Genomic DNA, 23,478 nt, shown 5'->3' with positions numbered 1-23,478 from the left:
TTTAGATATGTGCATATTCACGGTGTTCATAACAGTAAATAATGGAAAAACTTACCTAGTCATGAATAGGAACTTGGTTAAATACATTTTGGTGTATTCATGTAATGGGACAACATAGCCATTAAAAATAAAAATAGTCTTGAAGATAAATATTTGACTTGGAAAGATGTGTACAGTATATTAATTGAAAAAGGGCTAAAGAGCAATAGTATAGTTTCATCTAATCATTGTAAAATAAGAATTCATGTTTGTGTATGTACATGAAAGTTGTTGGACGAACATACCCCAAGTGTTAAACTTTTCTGGGATTCTGGCTGATTTTTTTTTTTTTGAGATGGAGTCTCGCTCTGTCGCCAGGCTGGAGTACAGTGGCGTGATCTCGGCTCACTGCAACCTCCGACTCCCTGGTTCAAGCAATTCTCTTGCCTCAGCCTCCTGAGTGGGATTACAGGCATGCGCCACCATGCCCAGCTAATTTTTGTATTTTTATTAGAGGCGGGGTTTCACCATGTTGGCCAAGATGGTCTCGATCTCCTGACCTTGTGATCTGCCTGCTTCGGCCTCCCAAAGTGCTGGGATTACAGGCCTGAGCCACCGCGCCTGGCCTCTGGCTGATTTTTACATTCTTTGCCTAATACAGTTCTGGAATTTTTTTTTTCAGTGTTCATCTATGACTATCAAAGTTAGAGACACATTGAAACTATTTCATTTTGAAATTGTTGACCTAAACAGAAATGGAATAAATGGGGGTGGTGAGGGGTTCTGGAAACTGGAGAAATTTAGTTCGGAAAAGAGCTGGGTGGGGTGGGGGAAGGGAATGGTGGAAATAAGATCACTGTCTTCAGAGGAAGGCACTAACTACCACCTACCCCTCTATTCCTGGCTCCTTAGTGCAAGCATTTTCTGGATCAGTGTTTACACTTCTCATTTATTTCACAATTAGGCCCTCTACACATTCCTTTTCTACCCTTGTCCTTCTGGGCTGTAAAGCTACAATAATTGCTAGTGGCAGCAGCTGCTTATGAATATGCAAGTCTTGCTCTAGTAAATGGTGGCCTTAGTTGCTCCAATAAAGAGATGGCTCAAACCTATCAAGGCTCCTGCTTCCCCTCTCCTCTCAGCTAGGCAGCACCAATCTTCCCTATCTATGGTGGGAGAAGTTTCTGCCTGGGTCTCATGGTCACTACTAGATTAGAGGACAGATACTTTCTTGCTGGTGGTAGGTAAAACAGTTAAAAATGAGTCCTGGGTAACTGCTCCTTGGGTCTTCCAGGGGTTTGAGTTGAGGGTTGCCCGCATCTCACTGAGTAACAGGACACTTAGCAGTATTGGCTTGTGCTGCCAGCATATAATGATAACAGTAACCTGGGCTTTGGGCCATTGCTGAATTGCCAGATTTCTGGGTTACTTTTCATGCTAAGCAGCTAGGGACTGAGAAACTTACAGGCAATAGACTGCTTCCTTAGAAAGAAAGGACCCTTTGGCCGGGCAGGGTGGCTCACGCCTGTAATCCCAGCACTTTGGGAGGCTGAGGTGGGTGGATCACCTGAGGTCAGGAGTTTGAGACCAGCCTGGCCAAGATGGTGAAACCCCATCTGCTAAAAATACAAAAATTAGCTGGGCGCGGTGGCAAGCGCCTGTAATCCCAGCTACTCTCACACCACTGCACTCTAGCCTGGGCGACAGAGCAAGACACTGTCTCAAAAGAAAGAAAGAAAGGACTCCTTGATGGTCTTTGGCTTGTGTCTCATGACTCAGAGACTGTTACTTCAGTGGTTGATTCTTGGAGTTAGGGGCGTAGCCACTGGTCTGCCTAGCTTTTTGTGGTCCTATTGATAACCCAGACAGCTGGGTGAGGGAGCAGATAATGTTAATTCCTTTTCACTTAAGGTAAGGTGAGTCGTGGTGGGAGTTGAGATTGTAAATGATAGGGTCTTGGTCCAAGAGGCCAGAGTTTTGTAACCTTTTCCTATCAGTGTGAAAACCAGATGCCGTCTGATGACTAGATGAAGATTTCATTCACCTTTTGCACGCTGTTTTGATCAGGACTAAAGAATGTAGGTTCATTAACTGCCAGACACAGAAGGGCCACTAAGGGGTCAAGTTTGCCCACTTATTCACAGCGATATTGAAGTCTAAAGAGGGGAAGAACTTGAAGGAAACTATGAAGATAAGCATTAGAGTTCACATCTGGGTACTAACACTTTGGTGTAGTCATTGGTACCTCTGTACCCAGGTTGTCTCGTTTAAAATAAGGGCAGGAATCCTTACTAACAATTGTAGACCTTGCAACTGCCTTTGCCAGATAATATAATTGTGATGCTAAGTGTGAATGCTTAGCAAGAGTAAAATCTGAGATCCGTGGTGTGGCTGGCCAGATAACTTTACTAAGGTGTAAAAATAAAATTAAAGCTGGATCTCAAACCTTGACTGTTCCATCTTATGTTTGTTTCTTTCTTCTCCCTGTCCTATAGGTGATGCCACACTCAATCAGAAACTATGCTACTGTTGAAGAGGCATATTGAGCTCTGCCTGGTTAACCTCCAGTGAGGTTGTTAGAGAATTGGGAGAGGCTCAAATCAGCATCCTGCACCTAGTTATCAAACAATTGTGAAGTCTTGGTAAGTGGCCAGTGGCTTTGGTGGGCTTGCCCAGTTAGTGGGATGGGGTAGGGTAAGAGTGCTTAATAGGCACTAAGCAATTACTGGATATTTTCACATGATATGGAAAAAAAGTCTTAAAATATTCAGGCTGTACTACAGAATAAACAGTCTAACCTCTTTTTTCCCTATTCTCCCATTTTTATAGATGGGGGAATTAGAAATTGCCCAGGATTATATGAGACCACAGTAGATGGCACAAATTGCCCAAGATTTTAGCTAGTTGGCATAGAAAATGGATTTGAGTCCAAGCCAGTACTGTGTCTTCTACTCAGTGCTTCATCTAGGTTCTATCAAATCCAAGGAAGCCATGTGAGACAGAAATGTTTTTATTTCACAGTAAAAGATTTTTTTTTCTTTTTCTTTTTTTTTTAATTAGAGATGGGGGTCTTACTATGTTGCCCAGGCTGGTCTTGAACTCCTGGGCTCAAGTGATCCACACACCTTGGACTCATTTCACACTAAAAGATTTCTGTAATAGCTCCTGAGATTTTACTCCTCTGATGTTGGAAATTTCCATAGTGTGAAGTTTTATTATGCATAAAATCACCTGGGGTGCTTGTTAAACATGCGGATTCCTGGATGGCCAGAAAACTTGTCATTGGTCAAGAGCAACATTAAGATCTGCCTGTTACTCATACAGATGCTTCTTGCGCAGCAAGTTCATCAGAGGGCGAGGATGAATTACGGTTGCTATGAATGTCCTTGTGAGGCAGTTGGGAAGCCTTGGTAAGTTGTCAGTGGCTTTGGTGGGGTTTCCCAGTTGGTGGTAGAAAAGAGAAGGGAAACTGGTCATGATCTGGCCCTTTCTAGCTTTCTGGCTTTATTAAGTACTTACTAAGTGCCAGAGACTGTTGCAGATATTAACAAAGTCTTGTCATGGAACTTTCATTCTGGTGAAGTTAGACAAAGGGATAAGTAACCAGTAAATGTATAATGTATCGTAAGTGTTATATCAATTGTTTTTTCCCATTATAATGTAAAAAATTGCACTTAAAAATGGTTAGGTTAAACTAAGCAACATCTTGTGTTTTTCTCCCTTTTTCCCATTCTCCCTTTTAATACCTGCCACAGTTGCTCAGTGCAATGGAGGCTGACCAAGCTGAGTGTCAGGAAGGTCATAGATGATGCAAACAGTCTTTTCTCTTTTTGTAACTTCTCACTAGGCTGGATTGTGAAGGATATTTGAAAAGTATTTTAGACTCCACCAGATCATCCATGTGAGTGACCATGCAGCAAAAGAAGGAGGGTCCTCTCAGTGATTAAGGTAACATAGTGATTAAGGTAAGTAGGGAAAGAGAGGCTTACTTTGCCCTGATTCTTGTCAGGGAGGTTCTTAGAAATGCTATTTCCAGAGCATAAGTGATAGGCCAGCACTTTCAAAGCCTGCAACTTATTCTATAATATATCCTTCTTAAAACAATTCATGTAGATTATATGGTTACCCAGTCTGGGATCACTCCTGCAGAAGATCAGAAGAACTGAAATATAGGTGACATAAGCTCCTGCTTTTGTAAATGTTTTGTTGAAACACAGTTGTGTTCATTCATTATTGTCGGTGGCAGCTTTCATGCTACAGCAGAGTTGAGTAGTTGGGAGAGAACCCATATGGACCATAGAGTTTGAAATATTACTGTCTGGCCCTTCACAGAAAGTTTGCCAATTCCTGGCATAGGTTAAATAAATGTACTATATCCACAAATCCTCCTCTCCCCATTTTCCTTTCAATTGGACTTGCATTTACAGTTGATCCTAGAATGTATGGAATCTCATAGTAATCAGCTTGCTTCTGAATTTCTTCCCATTCAAATTAAGCTCACTCAGAAAGCACATTCACAAATTGGGCTACATATACAGAAGGAGCTATGTTTTATATGCCTCATTGTAGTCAACTCATTTATCCTATATGTATGGTTCCCCCATGTTTTCCTTCTTTTCAGGGGTAACTTTTAAACTTGAGCCATTCATGAGTATCCAAAAAGTTACAACTTATGTTTTCTAATTAAGACTTCATCCTTATTTTAGTATACTTCCCCTCTCTGGCTTTTTTGCATATTTCTGCAGATGTCTTGACCTTTCTGGGGAATAAGCCCCCTTAGAAGATTAATTTTCTGTAGTTCTCTATTGAGAAATACATGACATTTAGCTTTTTAATAATTTGATGCCATTCATTGAGTACCTACTGTGTGCTTTATGTACCCTGTCTCGTTGAATTTTTACAAAAAACTGAAAGAGTTAGTTTTGTGTTATTACTACCTCCATCTCAAAGATGAGTCTTGGAAAGCTTAAGTATCTTTAGGTCACATTGTAATCAGTGGCAGAACTGGGACTTAACATAATTCATGACTGCATTTTCTTTTCTTTCTTTCTTTCTCTCTCTTTTTTTTTTTTTTTTTGTAAAGAGATAACGTCTCACTCACTGTGTTGCCCAGACTGGTCTTGAACTCTTGGGCTCAAGCAATTCTTCCACCTCCGCCTCCCAAAGTGTTAGGATTATAGGCATGAGCCCTCATGCCTGCCCCTTGCATTTTCTATTTAAGTGGTCTTGAAGGTTTTTTTTTTTTTTCCTTTTTAAATCTCGGAATTTGGCCTTTAGTAAGCATAGAATAGCAAAGTGTAATACCTGAGCTGGGGAAAAAAGTCCTTGAATTCTTTAGGAAAGACTTAATTGATGGGTACAAAGTGAAATGCTCACTGGAATCAGGAATCAGAAACCAGTTCTGATCACCTATCCCTACATATCCTTCTTCACTCTGCCCTGGCATATCATGGTTGATGTACATAGCAATGATCATCCCTTCTATAATCCCACTTAACAATTTAGAAGTGGATTGGTAATACTCTTCTGGCTTAAAATCCTTCTTCTCTGGGCAGGTGTGGTGGCTCCTGCATTATCCCAGCACTTTGGGAGGCCGAGGTGGGAGGATTGTGTGAGCCCAGGAGTTTGAGACCAGCCTGGGTAACATAGCAAGACCCTGTCTCTACAAAAAAATAAAAAATTAGCTGGGCATGGTGGTGCTCATGCCTGTAATCCCAGCACTTGGGGAGGCTGAGGCGGGTGGATCACGAGGTCAAGAGATCGAGACTATCCTGGCCAACATGGTGAAACCCCGTCTGTACTAAAAATACAAAAATTAGCCGGGCGTGATAGCAGGTGCCTGTAGTTCCAGCTATGGGAGGCTGAGGCAGGAGAATCACATGAACCTGGGAGATGGAGTTTGCAGTGAGCTGAGATCACGCCACTGCACTCCAGCCTGGTGACAGAGTGAGACTCCGCCTCAAAAAAAAAGAGAAACGATCACATCCAGATGTCCTGTTACTGGAAGGGCACCATAGTTTATCCTGCACCTGACACTAATATACCTACTCTGGGAATTCTTCTACCTGCAACTATTTATTTATCTGATCCCATCCGGTATTAAAGTTCTAAAAGTTAACAGAATTCTTAAAGGTTCCCAATCCCTCCCAGAAACCCCATCATCTAAAAATCACTAGCTATTAAAAGAAGCAAAAAAAAAAAAAAGGTGGCTCCTGACCTAGTCTCTTTGCGTATGAAGACCTATTCACTATATAAAGCTGTCACCTGCCTTGAAAAGATTAAGACAGCAAGAAAGTTCTTAGAAAGTGGGTATGTGGCTGGCCTCAGATAAGGAGAAATTGCTGAGAAGAAGAAGTTGGGTTTTTTTGGGGTTTTTTGTTTCTTGTTTTTGAGACAGGGTCTTGCTCTATCTCCCAGGCTGGAGTGCAATGGTGCAATCACAGCTCACTGCAGCCTCAACCTCCCAGACTCAAATAATCCTCTCTCCTCAGCCTCCCAAGTAGCTAGGACTACAGGATGCACCACCTTGCCCATTGTTTCTATAGCAAGGTCTTATAATATGGCAGACACAATGGCCTCCCACAGAGAAATGAGCCATAAAAGGGCCCTGTAAAAGCAAGGATGGCTCATTGTTTTAAGACAGCCAAATGTATGGCACTTGGAGAATTTCAAAGAGTAGAAGGCCTTCTTGATTGCACTCCCCTTTAACAGCCTTGCCTCTTATGGGGCTATGTGGAGCGTTGAAATGGTTCACAAGTAAAGTGAAAAATGGTTATGCATAGTGTGTCAGCCCCACCCTAAGCTCCCAGAGCCTCCATTCTGAGTACAAAGGTCAGTTTTCTTCTCGGGACAGGCCAAGGATGATGGGGTTTTAATTTCTCTCCTGATCCATGGCAAAGCATTCCTAAACTAGGCACTGGAAGTCTTGGTAACTGGAAAGAGACATTCACCAAGATGAGGAAGGCCAAAGCCAAGTGCCTTATATAGTCCTTAGAAAGCATTTCATTTTATGGAACAATCTTTGGTCTCTCTTTTTTTTTTTTTGTGAGACAGTGACTCAGGCTGGAGTGCAGTGATAAGGTCACTGCTCATTGCAGCCTCAACTTCCCGTGCTCAGGTGATCCTTTCACCTCAACTTCCCGAGTAGTTGGGACTATAAGCAAGCGCCACCATGCCCAGCTAATTTTTTGTAATTTTTGTAGAGACGGGGTTTTCCCATGTTGCCCAGGCTGGTCTCAAACTTCTGGACTCAAGCAATCCACCTGCCTTCGCCTCCCAAAGTGCTGGGATTACAGGTGTAAGCTACCATGCCCAGCTCTGGTCTCCTTTCTTAATCCTGTTGAATAAGCAAGATTTTTTTTTATCTGAACCCTCCTCTTACTCTTCTTTCTGTTCTCCTTCCATGATCACTTTGTCCATCTTCCTCTTTGTCATAGGCATGTCCTGTTTCTAATTCCCTTTCTCTTTTCTTTGGTAGGCTAGCCTTCGAGACTGCATCATACTCCCCAACTTAAAATCTTTTGATAACCCAGGCAGCTGGGTTATCCCCAATTTAAAGTCTTTTTGTTGTAGCTGTATGGCATTTATCTAGGGCATGGGGTACACACAGTAGGTTTCTCTCCTCTCTTTTTTAACATATTTATTATGTTTATGCATGTAAAGAGTTTGTTGTTGGCCAGGCCTGGTGGCTCACGCCTGTAATCCCAGCACTTTGGGAGGCTAAGGTGGGAGGTCAGGAGTTCGAGAGCAGCCTGGCCAACATGATGAAACCCTGTCTCTACTAAAAATACAAAAATTAGTGGAACAGGGTGGCTCATGCCTGTAATTGCAGCTACTCAGGAGGCTGAAGCAGGAGAATCACTTGAGCCTGGGAGCTGAGATCATGCCATTGCACTCCAGTCTGGGTGACAGAGGGAAACTGTTTCAAAATCAACAACAACAACAAAAAGTTTAAAAATTGGAAACCACCAAAAGGTAGTATTAAAAGGGAAATAAAAATTACTCATAATCCCAGAACACAGTCATATGCTATTTTTAGTCTTATTTTATTTAGCCATTTTTCTCTTTACACAAACTTTTTTTTTTTTTTTTGAGATGGAGTCTTACTCTGTTGCCTGAGCTGGAGTGCAGTGGTGCGATCTCGGCTCACTGCAACCTCCGCCTCCTGGGTTCAAGCGATTCTCCTGCCTCAGCCTCCTGAGTAGCTGGGGCTACAGGCGACCGCCATTACACTCAGCTAATTTTTTGTATTTTTAGTAGAGACGGGGTTTCACCATGTTCACCAGGCTGGTCTCGAACTCCTGACCTCATGATTCGCCCACCTCGGCCTCCCAAAGTGGTGGGATTACAAGCGTGAGCCACTATGCCCTCCCTACAGGTTTTAAAATTTATTATTATCTAAATATTCATTTTAAATATTAATTTTAGTGTACTTCTTTGATTATTTTCTTTAGAGAAATTTCTGATTTCAGAACCAAGTTTATTAGCATTCACTGTGTACATTAGCACCATTAAAACTAGCTAGACCCAAGAAGCAGTATTGAATGGGTATCCCTTCTTTACTTTCCTCTGATTCACTCTACTCTGGCGCTCACAGCTAAGTAAGTATGTACAGCAATGGCCTATCATTTGGTCGATTATCTTTTGTGCTCTGAAATGTCTTTGTTTTATCATCTGCTCTCAATACCTCTCTGCTCTGACCCTTTGTATATAAGGGTAACCATATTTGTTCTTTCCTGCGAAATAATAATTCTTTTCCTTCCATTCAGAGTAGCTGCCTGACTCATACAATGAGTAAAGTCACATAGACTCAAAAGAGTAGAGATGGAGGTTGGATGTGGTGGCTCATGCCTGTAATCCCAACACTTTGAGAGGCTGAGGTGGGAGGATCGCTTGAGCTTGAGCACAGGAGTTTGAGGTCAGTCTGGGCAATGTAGCGAGACCTCATCTCTGCCAAAAAATAAAAATTAGCTGGGTGTGGTGGTGCATGGCTGTAGTCCCATGTAGTCCCAGCTACTTGGGAGGCTGAGGCGGGAGGTCACACATACTTTTTGTTGTTACTGCTTCATCATTGGTTCTGATCACTCAGTGTTCTTTCCCTTACACCAGATCATAATACAGTATTCTGACTTGGCAACTTAGCTCAGTTTATTACGAATAGTCTTTAATTAATTTGGTAAATTACTATGAATGAACATTTCATTCATTCTGCTAGGTCTAGGTTTTGCCAGCTGTTCCATTAAGGGACACTCTATGGCACGTGTTGGCAAACTTTTTCTGTAAAGGGCTAGGTAGTCTCTCTATTCAACTCTGCTGTTGTAGCATGAAAACATCCATAGACAATATGGATACAAATGAGCATGATTATGTTCTGATAAAACTTGATTTACAAAAACAGGTAATAGGTTGGATTTGGCCCAGGGGCCATAGCATGCTGACCCCTGCTTTACAGTATACATACACAAAGACTTTCAAACAAAGATGTATACAATAAAACAACCATTCATAGTTATTTGATTCACACTGTGTATAATATAATAAAAATAATACAGCTGTATTTGAGTCAGCACTGAAAAGTCTCTTGTGATCTGTGTGTTATGTGCATGAATTGCAGAATATTCATACAAATACCATGAATATTCTTCATGGGCCATGTTATTACCATCCCTTAGAGGAATCTTTTCCTTGTCATGGGTCTTTCTTTGTCTGGCTTAGAAGTGATGTTGTCTTTATATTGTGTTATTAGTTCTTAACTTTACATTATCAGCTCTGGTGTGCTTATACCTTTTTCACCAATGTGTCTTCTACCCTACTTACCTCATAAGTGAATCTAATACAGAGGTTATTTTGGATATAATCATTATCTTAACAGGTAAGATAGTGGGCTGTGCTATTTCAAACCCTAAATTTGGCTTTCAGGATTATGAAGTATTAATTCTTCCACTGATATCTCAAAAGGTGATCTGGACAAAGGAACAGGTATCTCAGGTAAGCAATTGTTGAATATGAAAGTAAATATTCTTCTTTGATCGTTTGTTGTATTTGTTATGTTTAATAAGTCTTTTTTTTTTTTTGAGATGGAGGTCTTGCTCTGTCGCCCAGGCTGGAGTGTAGTGGTGCAATCTCAGGTCACTGCAGTCTCTGCCTCCTGGATTCAAGCAATTCTCCAGCCTCAGCCTCCCGAGTGGCTGGGATTACAGGTGTGCATCACCATGCCCAGCTAATTTTTTGTATTTTTTTTAGTAGAGACAGGGTTTCACCATGCTGGCGAGGCTAGTCTTGAACTCCTGACCTCGTGATCTGCCCACCTTGGCCTCCCAAAGTGTTGGGATTACAGGCATGAGCCACCACGCCTGGCCAGATTCATAGTTTTCAAGAATTTTGAATTATATTTGCTAAATTTGATATTTCAAATTTTATTTTCTATTTTATTTATTATTTTTTTCCTTTATTTATTTATTTATTTATTTTGAGACAGGGTCTCACTCTGTTGTCCAGGCTGGAGTGTGGTGGTGCTATCATGGTGCACTGCAGGCTTGACCTCCCAGGCTCAAGGGATCCTCCTACCTCTCAGCCTCCTGAGTAGCTGGGACTATAGGTGTGCACCACCACACCCAGATAATTTTTGTATTTTTCGTAGAGACGGGGTTTCTCCATGTTGCCTAGGCTGGTCTCAAACTCCTGGGCTGAAGCTATTTGCCCACCTTAGCCTTCCAAAGTTTTGGGATTACAGGGTGAGCTACCACGCCCGGCCTTTTTCTGTGTTCAAAAGTGAGTTGTTTTGCGGGGGATGGCAGTCTTTTTCAATTGTTGATGTTAGGGTCATTAATGAAATCTTTTGTTGCCTATTGTTTTAAACTGAACCAATCTCAAATATATCCCATGCCATTAAATATACTTTAATAACATCTTTTAAAAATTGGCACATAATACACCACTGCATGAATGTAAAAATTTAACTTGTATCTGATATTTGGAATCTTGTTTTAATTACTGCTCTTTTAATTGTGTGTAAATAGTGCTACAGTGAATATCTCTATAGATAAATTTTTGTACATATGTGTGTTTATTTCCTGAGGTTGGATACAATATGTGGTCCTTCTATTAGTGTATAAGAATGCCCGTTTTTTTTTTTTTTTAACTTTTTCACCAGTACACTATGTTAAGGTTTCAGAAGAATTTGCCAATTGTAAAGGTAAAAAATGGCCTTTGATATTTTAATTTGTATTTCTTTGATTCCTAACAAGATAGAACAGATAAAAATCTTGGGTCTTATTTTTGAGTTTATTTTTCACACTTAGTTTTAGTCTATCATATGTTGCAGATATTTCCCCCAGTTTGGCCTATAAATTATTAATTTGTATGTAGCTCAAATATGTTTTTCTTTATGGTTTGTTCTCCACTTGCATTTTATAATAGGAAGATAAATATATTTTTTATAGTTCATAATTCCTTTATACTTTTTATTATTATTTTTTTAAATACAAATCTTTCCCATTGGGAACCTCTTTCGTGTGTGGTATGTAACTAATTTTTCTAAATGTTCAGCACATTCAGGGTTTGGGGGGTTGTAGTAAGGGTACTTGTGGAGCTCTCAACAGCAGGACTTTAAAAATCTTTTCTCCAGTGCTCTGCTTTTAACATGACTTAAATATTCTCTCAGCCTGTTTCAGTTTTCCTGCCATTGGCTTATGCTATCTTCTAGAGGGGAGTTAGCAAACTTTTTCTATAAAAAGCCCAATGGTAAATATTTTAGGTTTTGTGGGCCATATGGTTTCTGCTCTTGTAGCATGAAAGCAGTCATAGACAATACATAAATGAATGAATATGGCTGTGTTCCAACAAAACTAGTTACAGAAAAAGGTAGTGGGCTGGATTTGGTTTGTTGGTGGTAGTTTGCCAATACCTGCTTTATGATACTGTACTCTTACAACTTCTGCTCAACTAGTTTCTGCTTCATCATAGTGGGCTTTCTCATAGTTATGCCTCTGATTTTCCCTTGTAACTTCTTAGAATACCTTTTTCACCTCTGGTCTTTGCTACTGATTACCTGTTTCCATATTTCACAATTTTAAGTTTCCGAGAGCACAGGCGGTAGCTAAATTAGATGCTTTGCATGTTACCACTATTATGTACTTTGCTTGGCTGTCTACACTGTTGCTTCAATATAACCAGTTCCAAATAACTGCATTCCTTTTGAGGGTCTCTTCCTTGCAATCCAGATTTCATTGCAAGAAATGGGGTGATTTGGATCATTTTAAGGAAGTTTATGGAATTCGACTCTAGTGTGATATCATTAATGTGATTAAGCTCTTCTCTCCTTCTTGTGCACATCATGTTGGTCCTACTACAGTTTGGTTTCCTCATACTCTGTCTTCCTCTAACCTCCTGGTTACTGAATACTTAGATTTTTTTTCTCATTCATAACTTGAGCTTTTGCAACTACTATAGGTGTGACCTTCCTTCTACATTATCTTTCTCTCTACAGACTATCGACTTTAGCTCTTGCTACTCTCCATGTTGCCAAGTTGTCATTAAACTGAGAATCTGATTCCCTGTGGGTTGTTAAGTTTCCTGAGACTGCAGGGATAGTAGCTGCTATTTGGCAGGTCTAGGACATTTCCCCCTACTGATTACTATGTGCAAATGTATCTCTTTCCCTATTTATAATACAAAATTGCTTTAGCCTAACACAATCCAGCTACTATAAGTGTATCCAGAATCAAGCTCTAAAAGTAGATCGCAACCCAGTCATGTAGCATCCAGAAGTACCTGAACCATCTTTGGAACTTGACAGTTTCACAGTTAACTTTGCAACCTTACTCTCCTTATATCCTGATGCTATTTTATATGCCTGTTAGGTTGTATCAGATCTACATTCTGATCTATAGTTTGGAGATTATAATTTTCTAAGCAACCCTTTGTGAGGTCACAAATACTTTTTGTTTGTTACTGGTTTATAGGCATTATTGGTTCTCATCACTCAGTATTCTTTCCCTTTTCCCTTACACCAGATCATAATATAGTATTCTCTCTCTTTTTTTTTTTTTGTTTTTTTTTTGGAAACAGGGTCTTGCTCTGTTGCCCAGGCTGGAGTGCCGTAGCGCAATCTTGGCTCACTGCAACCTCCGCCTCCCGGCTCAAGTGATTCTCTCACCTCAGCCTCCCAAGTAGCTGGGAATACAGGCGTGTGCCACCAAGCCCAGCTCATTTTTGTATTTTTTGTAGAGATAGAGTTTCACTATGTTACCCAGGCTGGTCTCAAACTCCTGAGCTCAAAGCGATCTGCCTCCCTCAGCCTCCCAAAGTGCTGGGACTATAGGCATGAGCCACCATGCCTGGCCCATAATATAGTATTCTGACTTGACAACTTAGCTTAGTTTATTAGGAATGTCTTTATTTAATTAATTTGGTAAATTACTAGGAATGTAGTAATTTACATTACTGCTATGAACTCCCTTCCTGCTACATACTCACTTCCTCATTTCTATTCTTTATCCCATTGCTAATGGATAGTTTCTGCTTATTTATTTATTTATTTATTAACTAATAGAGACAGGGTCTCGCTATGTTGCCCAGGTTATTATTGAACTCCTGGCCTCAAGTGATCTTCCTGCCTTGACCTCCCAAAGTGCTGAGATTACAGGCATGAGCCACCATGGCTGGCCAGTTTTTGCTTATTTATAGCTTCTGACTCCTGTGCCTATTCCTCACAAGTTGATCTTATTTAAATCTTTCATGCTTCTTACATAGCTGTGGTATGTTCTTTTACCATGTATCCATTCACTTCAGCTGCTGAGTTTCTGTTCTTCTGTTTTTCCCAATTGCAAATTTAATCTAATTTTCTCACCTCATCCTTGTTTGGGGAGGGCTTTCATGTCACAAGTCATAGGCTGTTGACCAGCTTGTAGACATATGCCCTTGAGTCTGAGCCTTACTTACCCTTGGTCTGATCAACTTTGGATTTGGAGGAAGGATAGTTGGTCATAAGAATGCTTTCTTAGCAGGCTTGTTTGCCTGGCTAAGAAAGTTTTTCTTTAGAAAGATTTTGGGTGTGGGTAGCACTATGACACATTCATTCAACTGGTTTAGCTCTTTAAAGCTGCTTGATTGCAGCATCTACCAAGTCTCTTAAAGACTCACCTTCCCCTGGGTGAAAGTTCTAAAAGTTCCATGATATCACAAGCTGGTTTGCACAACATCTTCAAAACAAGGAGGATTCTCTTCAGTTTCGTAGCCAGCTTCCTAAACTGCATTCCTCCTAGGGGGCTGTTCTGCTTCTTACTATTGGTTAGGCACTTGTGATTGCTAGAAACAAATTCTCTGTTGAGCTCACATAATGACAGGTTATTTGCAGGCCACCTGTGGGGAAATAATGGTGACTTGGATCACATGCAGTTTCACATACAGGTGATCTTTTGTATCTGTGTGTTTCACATCTGTGGATTCAGCCACCTGTGGATCAAAAATACTTGGCTAAAAAATATGGATGGTTGTGTCTGTACTGAACATATACAGACTGTTTTTAGTTGTTATTCCCTAAACAATAGAGTATAACCACTGTTTACATAGCATTTATATTGTATTAGGTATTATAAGTAATCTAGAGATGATTTAAAGTATATGAGAGGATGTGCATAGGCTGTATGCATTTACTAGAATATTTTATATAAAAGATTTGAATATCTGTGGGGGATTCTGGAACTAATTCCTTTGTGGATACCGAGGGACACCTGTTTAGGGGGACCTTAATGTGATTATGCCTGTTAGGGATGGGAACTGGATTCAGAGAAGCTCTAGAAAACTCAGCAGCCAGAGCTTGTACATCTTTTTATTAGCATTGTGCCATTTATTTAACTGAGCTACTTTGTCTCTCTGCGTATCTTTTTTTTTTTCTTTGAGATGGAGTTTTGCTCTTGTTGCCCAAGCTGGAGTGCAGTGGCACAATCTTGGCTCACCACAACCTCTGCCTCCTAGGTTCAAGTGATTCTCCTGCCTCAGCCTCTCAAGCAGCTGGGATTACAGGCACCCGCCACCACGCCTGGCTAATTTTGTATTTTTAGCAGAGACAGGATTTCTCCCTGCCTTGAACTCCTGACCTCAGGTGATCCGCCTGCCTCAGCCTCCCAAAGTACTGGGATTATAGGTGTGAGCCACTGCACCCGGCCTCTCTGCTTATCTTTGGTGTCTTATAATTTCTGCTTTTTAAATATTGGCTCGCCCATCCACTTTGTTTTTTCTCCATCTCTTTTTTTTTTTTTTTTTTTTTTGAGACAGAGTCTCACTCTGTTACCCAGGCTGGAGTGCAGTGGTGAGATCTCAGCTCACTGCAACCTCTGCCTCCTGGGTTCAAGTGATTCTCCTACCTCAACCTCCCGAGTACCTGGGATTACAGGCGCCAGCCACCATGCCTGGCTAATTTTTGTATTTTTAGTAGAGATGGGGTTTCACCAAATTGGCCAGCCTGGTCTCGAACTCCTGACATCAGGTTATCCTCCCGCCTCGGCCTCCCAAAGTGCTGAGATTACAAGCATGAGCCATTGCGCCCAGCCCTCTATCTCATATTTTTAGCCTATTTATAGGTTCTGCTTACTTATGGCTTCATCTTCCTCGTAAGTTTTGCTTGCTTATGACCCTCGTGACCTCACCTCTGCATTGTGTTAGCTTGCTGTGTATCCTTTCAGCTTCAGTTTCCTTTGTGAACTGTGATTACTTTTAATAGCTCGATTCCAATTCCTGAGAAGACAAATTTACTAGGCCTGTTGTATCCCAGTTTAGTTATATATTTATATACCCGCAGCAGCAGTTTGTGGATCTTCACTTTTGTTTTCTGCCATTAATATGATGATTACCCTGTTTTGCTGCTTTTACTTTGCTTGTTTCTTATAGCTTAGCTTATAATGTATCCATTAACAACTGACTGTTGGACTTCTCTCTCTGTTTCAAGGACTGCAGTTGCAAATGCCTGTAGGACCCAGATGCCATAAATGTATATAAGATGGTTCTGGTGTTTTCTTCTTTTCTTGAAACACTGTCTTGTGTGTGTGAGGGGGGTGATCTTTTGTTCAATCATTTTTGATAGAGACATTAGAAGAGCGATTTCTTTAAAATATAAACAAGGGTGCAAATGGGATGGTAAAGGGCAACTGACGCTACTAGGAGGATAGTAGGGAGTGTTTGACATTGTGTGTAAATGGGACATACATATTTCCTCCAAAAGGGAAGACTTTAGTACTTCTGCTGATTGTTGCCCAGTGGAAATGTCTGCCTAAGATTACCAGCTGTCTACAAAAAGCCTGATTGGCGTCACGTTTTTTTTTTTTTTAATTTAGATATGATTTAACATATATGATAGGATGTGTATAGGTTGTGTGCAATTACTAGAACATTTTCTATAAAGGTCATGAATATCTGTGGTGGATCCTGGAACCAATGGGGTTGGGAGGGCAGTTTCAATTGTTTTAAAATGTTTCAGGCCAACAGAATATGCTTATAAATGCTTTTATAACCTCACAGCTTCTGTTTCTTTATAGTTTTGGCTTATTTGTAATGTTTCCTTTTTCTCATGTGGTACAAAACATGGGTATGTACCATTACCTCTTCAACTCAGCCAATGGCTTGGCAGTTTCCGTTGTGCAGTGTTCAAAACTGGGCCACAGTTTTGAATGCAATTGTGGATATTAAAATGAAATAGATTAGGAAAGAATAGATTAAGATAGAATACAGATAAGAAAATAAGAAAATATCAGCCTTCATCTGGCAAAGAAAATAGCAGCCTTCATCTGGCAAAGGGCATCATCAGGCATTACCAGGAGGTGCTCTGTATCCACAGGTTCCCTATCTGTGGGTTCCACCACCACAGATAAAAAATATTTGGAAAAAAATACAACAATGCAAAATAATACAAATTTTAAAAAATACAATATATTTATGTGGTGTTTACATTGTATTCGTTATTATAAGTAATCTAGAGATGATTTAAAGGGATGGGAAGATATATGTAGGTTATATGTAAATATACCATTGTATATAAGGAACGTGTATACCCATGGATTTTAGAATCTGTAGGGATTCCTGGAACCAGTCTTCCATGGATACTGAGGGATGAATGTATTGTTCTGTGAAATTTTTGTCCCAGCTACATATTTGTATGTATGTATGTTTTTGGTCCGGTATAATTGTATAATATTTCTTAGTATGGGTTAAACAACTTTATAAGACATTGTGAGCAACCTGGTATCCTCTGGACTAGATCATTCCTGTAGACAGTTCCGTTGTGCACACATAGTATTTCGTTAAAATCAGGTGACTGTTTAAAAATTAAAAAGATTTTAGATAAAAATCTAGATTTTTACTTTCTCCTGAAATATCAGAAGATGGGGTCTAAATTCACACTGAGGCCAAGCAGTGGTAGGCTCATTTTAAAGAAGGGCTTTCTGCTCTCTGGTTTACCACATTGTATACTAATTAGCCTGGTCTTACTTTTGTATATTACCTGAATAGCCACTTAGGGCATTTTGAACACATGGCTTGCATTGCTTTGTCTTTTTGAAATCCGCTGTGGCAGGCCCAAACCTTGCCTTTGGTGGGCTTAAGTAAGGTCTGGTTTCCAGTACAAAGGCAAAGACAGATGAGGATTATTAGTATTCCATTTTGCCCTATGGATATTCTCAGTGCTTTCTACTGGAAACTCACAACCAATTCTGAATATGCCACATACTATGTGATTTGCCCTTGCTGTCCAACCCTGTTCTTGCTGCCATGTAAAAACAATCAGGCCAGGTGTGGTGGCTCATGCCTGTAATCCCAGCACTTTGGGAGGCCAAGGTGGGTGGATCATTTGAGCTCTGGAGTTCTAGACCAGCCAGGGCCACATAGCAAGACCCCGTCTCTACTAAAAATTAAAAAAAAAAAAAAAAATTAACCGAGCATGGCGGTGGTTCATGCCTGTAATCCTAGCACTTTGGAGGCCAAGGTGGGAGGATCGTTAGAGCTCAGCAGTTCAAGACCAGCCTGGGCATCATAGCGAGACCCTGTCTCTATTTATAAAAAAAAATGAAAAACAAATGAAAACAATCAGGCCAGGTGTGGTGGCTCCTACCTATAATCCCAGCACTTCAGGAGGTCAAGGTGGGTGGATCACTTGAGCCCAAGAGTTTGAGACCAGCCTGGGCAACATAGTAAGAACCCGCCTGTACTAAAAATTTTAAAAAGCATTAGCTGGGCATGGTGACTGGTAACTGTAGTCCCAGGCTGAAGTAGGAGGATAGCTCGAGCCTGGGAGGTGGAGGTTGCAGTGAACCATGATAGTGCCACTGCACTGAAGCCTGAGCAACAGAGCTGGACCCTGTCTCAAAAAAAAAAAAAAAAGAATCACGTACGAGGAAGAGGTTGTGAAGCTATACATATGACAATTGGCAATCTGGTATTTCACAAGAATCTAATTAGAGAATTTGGGTGGCCAATCCCCTCAGCATAGTAAGGGAGTCAAGGAAGCTTTTAAGAACTTCATCAGTTTTCTACCTTCCCTGAACAAGTGTCTCTTATTTGTAACTAAATTTGTCAGCTTAACAGTAAGCAGTAACTGGTATTAGACTCAATTTTTCAACTAGATTTGTAATTTGGCACAGTAATGAAATCTTAAGCCCATGCACCTATTCTGGGCTTCTTGTTTGTTTCTTTTGAGACGGAGTCTAGCTGCATGCAGCTGGAATGGAGTGGCACAATCTTGGCTCACTGCAACCTCCGCCTCCCGGGTTCAAGCGATTCTCTTGCCTCAGCCTCCCGAATAGCTAGGATTACAGGCACACACCACCATGCCCAGCTAATTTTTGTATTTTTAGTAGAGATGGGGTTTCACCATGTTGGCCAGGCTGGTCTCCAACTCCTGACCTCAAGTGATCCGCCTGCCTCAGCCTCCCAAAGTGCTGGGATTACAGGCATGAGCCACTGTGCCTTGCCACCTATTCTGTTTTGAACTTCATTTTCCTAACAATATCCTGAATTACTGAGCTTTTGTATCACTTCGTGTTAAAGTTTTCATTCTTATGTACCAAAGTACTAATTTGAATTTGTAATGAGTCTGATGGTATATTTCAATTTTTTGCTTTGAGGGACTGGCTGCTACATTGCAGAATATCTTATATCCCTGACTGCTTTCCACTAAGTGTCAGTGGTGACCCCGTTCCAATCATTATGACAACTGAACATGCTTATGCATCCCTCATACTTTATTTTTTATTTTGGGAAACCTTTCAGCTTCAGTTTTTGCTGATATTTATGTGATTCTTTGTTCTGCAATTCAAATTTCTGGGAGCCAGACAGTCTCCTTGGTTCAGATTACTGGTTTTTGACTAGAGCTTCTCACTTCAGATTCTGTCATAAGATTATGGCTTACCCTATGATTGTCCTTTGATTTGGTGCCATATGAAATAAAACATTATTTTCTATGGCTATGTATTAAGAATTTTGTGCAATTCTGTTTTTCTTAGAAGGCTGAGGGTGTGTTGTCAGACACCATGACTGATGTGATGGGTGTATTTTATTATGCGGCCGCCAGGCAGACAGGCATTTCTTAATATTTATATATTAAATTTAATATTATTTACATAATTTTTTTTTTTTTTTTTTGAGACAGAGTCTTGCTCTGTCGCCCAAGCTGGAGTGCAGTGGCACGATCTCGACTTACTACAACCTCCGCCTCCCGGGTTCAAGCGATTCTCCTGCCTCAGTCTCCCGAGTAGCTGGGATTACAGGCACCCGACATCATGCCTGGCTAATTTTTGTGTTTTTGTAGAGATGGGAGGTTTCACCATGTTGGCCAGGCTGGTCTTGAACTCCTGACCTCAGGTGATCCGCCTGCCTTGGCCTCCCAAAGTGCTGGGATTACAGGCATGAGCCACCACGCCTGGCTATTTACATATTTTTAATCTAGAGTCCCTTAACATATTACAGTTTTCATGTATGGAATCTCTAATGTATTCACCCCTGCCACTCTAGATAGTAACACAAATTGCTGTCTAGTTCTTGTGTCCCAGAATGATGGTATGGGGTAGCCTGAAGCATGAGCCAAATTAATAGAAACAGAAAGTAGTTGCCAGGGGGTGTCAGGGTTGTTGCCAGGGGCCGGGGGAGGGGGAAAAGGATCATTGTTTAATGGGAATAGAGTTTCAGTTTTGCAAGATGAAAAAGTTCTGGAGATTGGTTGCACAAAAATGTGAATACACTTAATACTACTGAACTGTATATACTTAAAGTGGATAAAATGGTAAGAAAAATAGAGCAACAATATTTCACTAAGTAGGCAGTTTACACTGAATATCCTTGGGGACATCAGAATATCCTTGAGAATATTAAAATATAGCATCTTCAAACAAAAGTAAGTTAAAGGACTATCTTTGATGCAGCCTCCCAGTTCTCTATATCAGGGTCCAGCAAACTGGCCCAAGAGCCAAATCTGGCCAACCACTTGTTTTTATACAGTCTGTGAGCAAAGATTGTTGTTCACATTTTTTAATTGTTGAAAAAAAATCAGAATTATAAAACTTAATTACATCAAAATTACAAGAAATTCAAGTGTCAGTATCCGTAAATAAAGTTTTATTGGAACACAGTCACATTCATTCTTTTTTTTTTTTTTTTTTTTTTTGAGACAGAGTTTTGCTCTTGTTGCCCGTGCTGGAGTGCAATGGTGTGATCTTGGCTCACCGCAACCTCCGCCTCCCGGGTTCAAGTGATTCTCCTGCCTCAGCCTCCCAAGTAGCTGGGATTACAGGCATACGCCACCACGCCTGGCTAATTTTGTATTTTTAGTAGAGACAGGGTTTCTCCATGTTGGTCAGGCCGGTCTCGAACTCCTGACCTCAGTTGATCCACCTGCCTCGGCCTCCCAAAGTGCTGGGATTACAGGCGTGAGCCACCGCACCCGGCCTCATACTCATTCTTACGTGTGTTGTATATCGCTGCTTTTATGCTACAGTAGCAGAATGGAGTAACTGGGACAGAGACCATATGGCCTACAAATCCTAAAATATTTGCTGCTTGGCCATTAATAAAACATTTAAAGTCAGACTATTACAAAAGTTGCCAGGTCCCTCACAGCATCATCTTTGATAGCTTTAAATGCCTAATTGGCAGCCTTGTCATGGACGAGTAGGGACTATTATCATTCTGTTGCCTTACGTTTGGTGGGGATTCTTATTTCCTTACTCCCTACTGTGACACTTTAACCACTTCCAGAAAACTCATTCTTGGTAAGCTTCAGTTGTGGCTGAAATCCCTTTAGCAATTTCTATAGGCTCTTGTATTGTTAAGAAACAGACATCTCTTGGGCCAGCCAAGCAATTGGGACCACCTAACCAATTTGGACCACCCAAGGCTGGGCTTGGTCAGCCTCTAAGATGGACAGGGATCTCATAAGAATTCAAGTAAGGAATTTGAGTAAAGGCAATTAAAATTTAAAGAAAATTTTTAATTCAGTTTCCTGAGTTTGGAAATTAGTTCCAAGACAGATCTGGGAATGTCAGTGCAAGAGTTTGTGTCATCCATCCTAGTATACCACCTTTAACATTTCTTAATTCCTCTGTGTGTTTGTTCAGTGCCTTCCTCATTGTTGACTCAACCTTTACTTTACCTCCTAGCTTAGTCTGCATTCTGCTTCCCCTTCAATTTTCAGCTATTCATAATTAAATGTTGCTTGTTGCCCCAGTGTAAGAGATAGTGCCCAAAGGGATTTATTTCATGTTTTCCAACTTTCTTGCATTTCACAGATTCTATTTATTTTGCATTTCACAGACTTTATTCCTTAGTGTAAGAATTTCAGTGGCTTAACTCTGCCCTGCTTGGGAGTCACTTTTTGAATCTTGTAATGATATATAATGGCACTAGGAAAGTGTCCCCCACAGCTGATACTTTCTGCTTTGGACTACAAGGCAGATCATATTCTAAAAATCATTGCTGTCTAGGACTGCTTCCCAGAACTATGTTCTCCAGAACTATAGGTGGAACAGTTTACCTTAGATGGAAATGTGAGTGTGGCCACCACTTGATTCAGATGTGTTCATATTGCATTTCTACATCTTGGCCACTAAGCACATATGCCCTTCATCTTTATATACATTTCTGAAGATGCTTCTGCTTATACTGTTCCAACTCTTACTGAAGCAGCAGTGTTAGAGAGAATGTCAGCTGGATGCTATAGTCTGAAGTAATGTCATGAGACCATTTTAGAAATTTACCTGCTGGCCGGGCACGGTGGCTCACGCCTGTAATCCCAGCACTTAGGGAGGCCGAGGCGGGTGGGTCACTTGAGGTCAGAAGTTCGAGACCAGCCTGGCCAACATAGTGAAACCCCATCTCTACAAAAATACAAAAAAATTAGCTGGTCATGGTGGTGCATGCCTATAATCCCAGTTACTTGGGAGGCTGAGACAGGAGAATCACTTGAACCCAGGAGGCGGAAGTTGCAATGAGACAAGATCGTGCCATTGCACTCCAGCCTGTGTGACAGAGCGAGACTTCATCTCAAAAAAAAAAAAAAAAGAAATTTACCTGCCAGTTTCACAAGCCCAGGAGGCAGAGGCAGGAGTATTGCTGAGCCCAGGAGTTGAAGACTGCAATGAGCTATGATCGTGTCACTGCACCCCAACTTGGGTGACAGAGCAAGACCCTGTCTCAAAAAAAAAAAAAAAAGGAAAGAGATACTTATAAACAATTCAGATAACACATAAAGAAATAAATATAGTCAAGATAAGCTATAATCTTGTAACTCAACTAAAACTATGAAACTTTTGGTGTATAGACTTTTATTACTTTTATTTTTTTGAGACAGAGTCTCAGTCTGTCACCCAGGCTGGAGTGCAGTGGCAAGATCTTGGCTCACTACAAACCCTGCCTCTCAGCTTCAAGCTATTCTCATGCCTCAGCCTCCTGAGTAGCTGGGATTACAGGTTTGTGCCACCACACTCAGCTAATTTTTGTATTTTTTAGTAGAGATGGGGTTTCTTCATGTTGGCCAGGGTGGTCTCAAATGCCTGGCCTCAAATGATCTGCCTGCCCCGGCCTCCCAAAGTGCTAGGATTACAGGAATGAGCTACCGCGCCTGGCCTTCGTATAGACTTTTAAATGCCAGACTTCTTTGATATTATTGAGCATATATTTTATCTAATTATGACACCTGTTTTGATTCTGTGCTTAATTAAGCAATTTTATGATTATAATTTGGCTATAGGAAAAGAATGTATGCTTTATATGGAAACAAGTATTCTGGTTACATTGATGGGTATATTGTAGTAAATTAATAAACTGGCACATTGAAGATTATTCACCTTGTTATGTCAGCTGTGATGAATGTCTTTATAATTTATCTTTGCACAGTTGACTAATTATTTCCTAACCAAATGTAATTTTAGTCGTAGAAGGTGCAGTGAATCCTCTCAGGACTCTGAAACATGGTTCATACCCATGGAAAAGAGCCTAACAAAAATACTGATAGCATGGTTC

At 40.7% G+C, this 23,478-nt stretch overlaps 1 long non-coding RNA gene across 4 annotated transcripts in view; it reads left to right on the top strand.

Moving 5' to 3' along the window:
- Window positions 1-22,690, top strand: part of LOC103889068 (uncharacterized) — a 30,758-nt gene extending 8,068 nt beyond the window's left edge. Inside the window, exons 3-7 of one of the 4 annotated variants that reach the window (XR_010138939.1) lie at window positions 2,475-2,621; window positions 3,304-3,389; window positions 3,827-3,927; window positions 9,898-9,966; window positions 10,056-22,690. This is a non-coding gene — a long non-coding RNA (uncharacterized LOC103889068). Of the gene's footprint in view, window positions 1-2,474; window positions 2,622-3,303; window positions 3,390-3,826 lie in introns of all 4 variants that reach the window. The other 3 variants (XR_008518106.1, XR_008518105.1, XR_008518104.1) reach the window with 3 other exon arrangements.
- The last annotated feature ends 788 nt before the right edge of the window (window positions 22,691-23,478 follow it).

The sequence above is a fragment of the Pongo abelii genome, chromosome X (assembly GCF_028885655.2).
Source record: "Pongo abelii isolate AG06213 chromosome X, NHGRI_mPonAbe1-v2.0_pri, whole genome shotgun sequence".
NCBI classification, from domain to species: domain Eukaryota; kingdom Metazoa; phylum Chordata; class Mammalia; order Primates; family Hominidae; genus Pongo; species Pongo abelii.
This window is presented reverse-complemented; position numbering and strand designations above follow the sequence as displayed.